Raw genomic sequence first — 7,789 nt, 5'->3', positions numbered from 1 at the left:
TTTGACAGAAAATTCAAGGAAACTTTTGGGATCCGTGACGATTTGCACAAAACTAGACTAGTGTTGGTAGCTGGTAGTCGTAGGCATATAGTACAAGTAGGGACTAAGAAGGGAGACCTAGACGTCATATAATAATACAAGTGCTGCCATCCAGTGTTTACATGTTATAGATTAAAAATATTACTAACTATAATTCTTGTTACCGAATAATGTTAAGATAAAGTAGAGGGTTTATATTAATGTCACGTTTTTCTGAGAGATGGCAACTAATCCTTGAAATTGACTAATTTACAAAATTATTTAGATTTTGATGTGTTAAGGTATATTGTAACTCTTTTCTGTTTTTCATTTGAAAACAAAACGATTTGATGGTCAAATTTGATTAAATAAATAATAAATATGTTGAGAAGACATTGTTAATGATGTGTTAATAAAAAAACAAATTTTCTCTAAGTAATTAACATAATGACTTAATGGTTACCTTTTTAAATATAAGTAGTCAAGTTAATAAATCTTAAATAGTAAGATAATTATGATTTCACAATTTTGTAGGCGTTAATGTGGAAAATTTAGTTTTAAAATTGATAAATAATGTGAAGGTAAGTAGATAAATTAAATGAATTGCATGATTTTTTTTAAGTATTTGATGGTAGAAACATCAATGAATATAATTTCAATTAATAATAAATTTTGTAGTTATCTTGACAAATGAAAAATAATAAAGTTTTTCAGATGCCATGATGATGAACAATATCATTTTGTTAATTAAAATATAGCTGCTATAATAAAAACAGTGAAATGACTTTCTTGGCTAATTTAAACTAACAAAAACATGTTTAAGGTTAATGCGATTAATTATGCAAATTATATATCCTCTATTTCTATGCAAAAATTTATATTTAAAAAATGACAATACAAGTGAATGTGGATGTAGCTAATGATACGGAATTTATTTATTTTGAGATGAATGAATAAAATGTAAGTATAGTAATATTAAAAAATGCATCTTTAAATAAATGTATGACTTGTAAAATCATTGTTTCCAATTCCATTATTTTCATTAATTGATTTGTTGGAAATTTAGAAGATTTTGGAAGTCTGCAATAGTTACACTTATCCATACATAAAATACTTTAATAGAAAAATTCATTTCAAATAGTTCTCATTTCAATGGTTAGTTTGACTGATTATTATTGTTAAGTTAAAAATTCAATTTTACTGGAATGTATGTTCGGAATATGAGATGGTAAATTGGATGCGAATATTTAAAGGAGAAATTTGTCGTAAATTTTATCTTGTTTTGTATTACATATATTTCACTTTTCATCTAGCCACATTTGAAATTAAAATCGTGTGTAGGTGTAGAGAATACTTTAAAAATACATTATATTTTGTCTGGGATAAAATGATAGAGTAAAAGTTATTGAAATTTTTTTTCTTCTGACCAAATAAACTTACTGCATAATAATCTATATCGAAACATAAAAATTGTTAATTCAGTAGCAGCCTAAAAGTAGGCTGGAAAACTTGAGTTGATTCGAATCGAAACGAAAAGACAAGCTTACCCCGTTACTGTAGAATTGCTTGGCAAAAGTTATTTTCTGAGTTGGGGTATAGAAATGTTCTCCGCGCAAATTAAAGATTTTCGCAAATTGTTTGAAAGTATAAATCTGTATTGGAATGCAATGTCCATGATACGGTGAATTTCGTTCTATGAAGTGAGAATTTTATGATTAATGATATATATCGATTAGCAATAGCTGCGAATTCTAAAAAAGCTAGTGGAAAATCTAGAAATTCTGATTAAAGTTAAATAAAAAAACAAAACCGCATATGTAGTCCATTGATTCAAAATTATCTGCTAAAAGTTTACTCCTTAGCACAGTTTCTTCGTAATGAAAATAGTTTCAAGGTATATAATAATCTTATTAAATATCAATATTTTTAAAAATTCTACAATGTTTTTGTGCAGTGAAAATTAAATACATTAATGAAAAATAATAACTGTAAATGCGTTAATAGAATATCAATAGACTATAAATCCTCATTCAGGCTAAAACAAACCAAAGTCCGTTCTAACACTTTCAAATTAGCTGTAAACAATTCGTACACCACTTAGCATTCAAAAATGATCAACGACAGAAATAAAGCTTTGCAGAGATTGTCCGTCATGCAAATCCTGTAAAACTACACTGATAGAAGGATTTCTTAGTATTAAAAAAGATTTGTTAATATTTAACAAATTATTTTTTAACGGAGCTTTATTTAAGAAATATTTATTAATATTTAACAAATCATTTCTTAAACATCATTTTTTTGTATTTAATAAATATTTCTTAGCATCTAATAAACGATTTGTTAATATTTAATAAACGATTTCTTTCCATTTAAAAAATGATTTATTAGTATTTAATAAATCACTTTTTAACATTTAATGAATCACTTTTTAATAATTAATAAATGAATATTTTATATTTAATATATTTTTTATTATTTGAACAAATTTTTTTTTCATATTTAAGAAATTATCTATTAACTTATTTATTAAAATTTAATTCATAAAATCACACAGTTCAAGAATATATATCTATATATGTTTTTGCATGCAGCTACACACATTCATTAATATTTGTATTTATAAACAAAAATAACTAAAACAACCATCGTATAAAATTTTCTGTTCTTTTAATTTCAAAATACAATTTCATAGTAATTAACACTATAACTAGAATAAACAAATTAAAATTTCTTATATTAAACTACGCTGAGAAATAACATAAAATCCGTTCGATAGTACATGTGTTTTTAATGGTTTTATATTTGATTAAAATTGAACTGAATAAAATTAACAAGGCTTCCATATTTTCATAGTTATAATATGGATGACAATTTACAAAATACTTCTGATATAAATATTATTTAAGTATATGAGAGCTTCAGTTGTAGGTTACGTTTAACCAACAATGCAAGCTAGAACGGAGTAAACAATATGACGTCGCAACGACACACACATATAGCTTTTTTAATACTTGTACACCACTACAGGCTCGTGTGTAGCCCTCTACCGACAAATTCGTCTAAGAAATATTTATTAAATATTAACAAGCCTTGTTTGGTGCTAACAAATATTTCTTTTATGTTAATAAGGCTTTGTTAGCATTAAAAATATTTCTTAATAATAAAGAAGTTACTTATTTCATTATAATAAATATTGTTAATAATTACTAAATATTTGTTAAATCCAAAAAAGTCAGTTGAGAAAAATTTAATAAATCAATTTATTACTCCTAAACAAATCCTTCTATCAGTGTATATAATTTATTTATTATATTTGAATATGTATCAAAATAATAGGATTTCTCAGTCATTCAAGTTGACCATTCCGTGGTTATTAATGTATATTAAAAAATAACAACGGCAAATTTATAAACAACACATATATTGAACTGAAATTTACAAATGATGGAACCCGCAGATACTCTAACAAAAAACTATCAAATTGACGTCAGTAGTCTAACAATTTTTTTGGCGGTCAAAAATATAATTTGTTGGAGTTTTATATTTGCACAGTTTGTTCGTGGTAGGAATCGTCTATAAATGCATACTTTTTATTCCAAACATGAACATTTTTCAAAATATCAGGATTTTTTGTTCATTCCAGCGAAAAATTTCATGTTTATTGATCTCTATCGACAAATAACAACAGCAAATTGACGAACAACACACGTATTGACGTAAATTTCACAATTTAATAGAATCCGAACAGATTCCAAGAAAAAATTACCAAATTGACTTCAGTAATCTACTAGTTTATTTGGCGGTCAAAAATGAAATTTGCTGGAGTTTTATATTTGCACGGTTTGTCCGTGGTAGGAATCGTCTATAAATGCATACTATTTATTCCAAACATGAACATTTTCCAAAATATCAGGATTTCTTGTTCATTCCAGCGAAAAATTTCATATTTATTGATCTCTATCGCGGGACGTTAAAAAAATTGGTAACTGCTATCGAAAGCATTGGTAGCGGCTACGGATTGTTTCGGTCACTGTTACCGGAATAATGCGTAGCTGCTACCGATTATTTTTTTCTGTGCATTAGTGCAAAGAATATTATAATTTATGAGCTTATACTCTGGTTTCTTGGGTGCCATGCGATATGTTTATTATCATATTTCATGAGCATTATAAACTGTTACTTTATCACCATAGTTAATGTTTTTTTATTTTCAACTAATTTTTGCACACCTCAATCGTTATGAACAGTCACGTACCTCTAATCCCGATGATTATCACTGCTCTTATCATTACGATAGCACCTACAGTTCTTATCGGAGCTTAATGAAATTTTCTACAATTATTCTATAAGCGATTATCTTGATCAGATTCGAAGATGGGCTGAATCGATTGATTAGTTTTGAAATTATGGTTGTTTGGAAAAATCAATTGTTATTCACTATTTAAGTTCATATAACATTAAAACTAAAACTGATAAACGATTCCAGTAAAAATTATCTTAAAGCTTGTTTGATATGCTTCAATTTATGACCTTTAGCTTTATGTTTTGACCATTTCTTTCAATAATTTAATAGCCTTGAAAATTCTAATGAAATCAAAAAATGTTGAAAATATGGTTTTCATTTCACATAACTTATACATGTCCCATTATAATTTAGTTTCGTCAGTTGTATTTTATTGTGCATAAAATAACCTGTAAATTTCACAACTATTATGTATTTAAAAAGTATTTATTTTATTACTTTTAATGGTTCGTACGTACCTGTACGTCTGATAATTATATCTGATCTTGTCATCGTAATAGTAATTACAATTATAATCTCATACTAATTAAATTTTCTATACTTTGCTTATGTGAAAGTTAGTTTGGTACATTACCTATATAATGTTTAGTCAAATCAACTATCTGAAGTTCTCTATAAAAAATTAGTCGTTCTCTTTTTTTACTCTCACTCTTCGAAAACGAGCCTAATTTTATATCATTACTATACACTAATGTATATCACAAGATATATATGCATGTATGAAATTTTTTGAACATTTTTTAAATAATGGGGATTTAAGTTTGATTGATAGTTGACAAAATAACAATTCAATATCAAAATAAAAATATTTTATAAATTTTTTTCTATTATAGATTCTCCTTATACTAAATTGGCCCCTGTCAGCCAAAGTACAATCTATCATCACTAAGTGATTGATAATTTGGGAGGAAAAAAAAAAAAAAAAAAAAAAAAAAATGAGAATTTAATAAGATAAACTTATCCTGTAACCGTCATACACGACCTAAAATATTTCCACAAAATAAAACAATACTCTAATGAATACTTCAATTAATTCGAGAAATTCATTGATATTGAAAAATGTAAACAAATATCTTTATTTTACCAGGACCTAAAATACATTTTCCCTTTTAAATATACTCTTGCCAAAAATTAAAGAAACCAAAAAATTCTTAAAATTTTTTAATCATTTTTGCAAAGCTGTAACTCCGTGAAAAATGATCGTATTAAAATTGAAAAAAATAACATTTTGTAGCTTAAAATCTCTTATTTTGGTGCATTTTTATAAATAATTTTTCAGAGCTATAGCTATTGCGCAAACATAAGAAATATCGCGAAACAAAAGTTTTTAAAATTTTATTTTGCAAAGAGTCTATGGGCCGTGGAAAAATATTTCCAGATAAAACAATTCATGAGCCAGTTAGCAAATTTATTTTGCTGCAATCTGTATTTTTTTAGAGATTCGTACAACAACTTGTCGCTAAGATATCAGCCGTCAAACGAAAAATGATCCTTTTTGTTTCGACAGTCAATATTTCAGGTACTAATGATCGCACAGTAAATTGAAGATCGGCGTTAAAAACTAGAATAAATTTCTTACAAGAGCCTTTCATCATTTTTAAAAAAAAAATTTTTTTATTTATTTTTTACACTCATTAGAAGTAAATACAAAAAAAAATACCTTTTTTTGAGTTTTTCCGTAAATCAAACGTTATTTTGTAAATATCAATGAAAAGACTAATGTTTCTAATTTCTTTTTTTAGCTTGATGTACCCCCAATAACCCTGTAAATTTTTCAATTGATGTATCGAACCGTTTTTTTCGGGGTGATTAAATAAAGTTTTGCAAAAGAATTGAAGAAACGAGTTTTGTTTCTTAAAAAAAGTAATCATCATCAAAATAAAAAAATTATTTGTTTTGGACTTTTCTTATATTTTTACGTCGGTTACTCAGTAAATGTGAAGAAAAGAGAAAAAAAAATCTGTGTACCGGTAAACCCTGCAGACCAGCCCCAAAACTTCCCACTGTTTTTGAGCTCCTTGAGCTCGAAAACATAATTACTTGAAAATTTTTCGGCTCTTCGAACTCAAAAAACTATTAGACCGTCAAAAACATGCATTTCTCGCGTGGCTCTGATGAAAACTTTATTTTTGAAAATTGGACCGAAACCAATAATAATTCTTTTTTTTTTTTTAATTATCAATTTTCATAGCGGTAAGTTAAAAAACAACGATTAAATCTTATTTTTTTAAATCAATTTCGTACCTTAGAAAAAAAACTCATATCAATATTTATTTTAAACTAAAAATTGAAATTTTAAAGAAAATTTCAATCTCGGACAACTTTCAAAAACCGACCAAAATTACACAACTGTATGACCTATTTTTTTGTAGGTTTATTTTCAATTTACATTTGAAAGAACAAAATTTTCTGAATAAAAATACACTTATTCATCTTGAAAAAAAAAAAAGAAAAAAATCGATGAACCGTTAACCGTACAAACCAACTTAAAAATTTCATACGGTTTTGGAGCTCGAAAAGATGTTTTTGAATACATATTAAAAAAAAAAAAAAAAAAAAAAAATTTCAATACCCGTTTTAAATTAAACAGTACACTTGGTGTTGAACTCGTTTAAGAAGTAAAGAAAAAATATCTTTGAATAATTAAAGAAACAAAAATTTAAATTAAAAGAATTGAAAATATTATTAGCTTAAATTATTATTTACCGTAAGATAAAAATTTGAAATTCAATCAAATTTAAGAAGTTAACAAAACATTTGAGTGAAACATGTACGAAAATTCGATTAAAATATTACAATATTTGTAAATATTTACTTAAAATTTAAAATAAAAATGGTTGATAAAATAAATGATGTATCATTTTTTTTTATTTTAATAAACAATCGTTTTTTTATGGATTTCATAATTTTTTACATTTTTTAATAAATATGAAAATTTTAATTGCCCCATTGGTGTTTACAAAATTTTCAAATGCCATTAAAGTAATCTAAGAGGTAAAACTACAATTAATAAATTGATATATTTTGCTCGTTGCATTAAATATCACGTTATAACTATCACCAAATTGTTTATTTTTGAGAAATGCATAATATTAGTCACAAACTTAATGTATATATTAAAGTAAAATATATTTACGACTGTATAAATAATACAATTATTTAGTTATAATTTATATATACATATATATGTACATATTATACGATTTAAAGAAATTTATATGTCAATAAAGATTTCATTTTTTATTCCAAAGACGTTAAAATACATAATTTATCGATAATGTTATTTTTTACCAACATTGAAGTTATTTACTTTGATTATAATTTCCACTATAAATACTACTACATTAAGTATCAATTGATACTTCTTTTGAATAAATTTAAAAAAAAAATAATAATACTATTATTAGTTATTTAAACAGTTATGTTCACTTTTATGGCATATAAACAATTTATATATATAATGTTTTA

The 7,789-nt window shown here is 25.2% G+C and overlaps 1 long non-coding RNA gene across 2 annotated transcripts; it reads left to right on the top strand.

Moving 5' to 3' along the window:
- Window positions 1-297: 297 nt before the first annotated feature.
- LOC103572030 (uncharacterized) lies at window positions 298-6,687 on the top strand. 2 transcript variants are annotated; one of them, XR_008403892.1, is made up of 5 exons: window positions 298-453; window positions 553-599; window positions 725-978; window positions 5,155-5,382; window positions 6,064-6,687. It is a non-coding gene; the product is annotated as an uncharacterized LOC103572030 (long non-coding RNA). The 2 variants fall into 2 exon arrangements; XR_008403891.1 differs by lacking the exon at window positions 5,155-5,382.
- Window positions 6,688-7,789: the final 1,102 nt, after the last annotated feature.

Source organism: Microplitis demolitor, chromosome 1 (genome assembly GCF_026212275.2).
Source record: "Microplitis demolitor isolate Queensland-Clemson2020A chromosome 1, iyMicDemo2.1a, whole genome shotgun sequence".
In the NCBI taxonomy this organism is placed as follows: domain Eukaryota; kingdom Metazoa; phylum Arthropoda; class Insecta; order Hymenoptera; family Braconidae; genus Microplitis; species Microplitis demolitor.
This window is presented reverse-complemented; position numbering and strand designations above follow the sequence as displayed.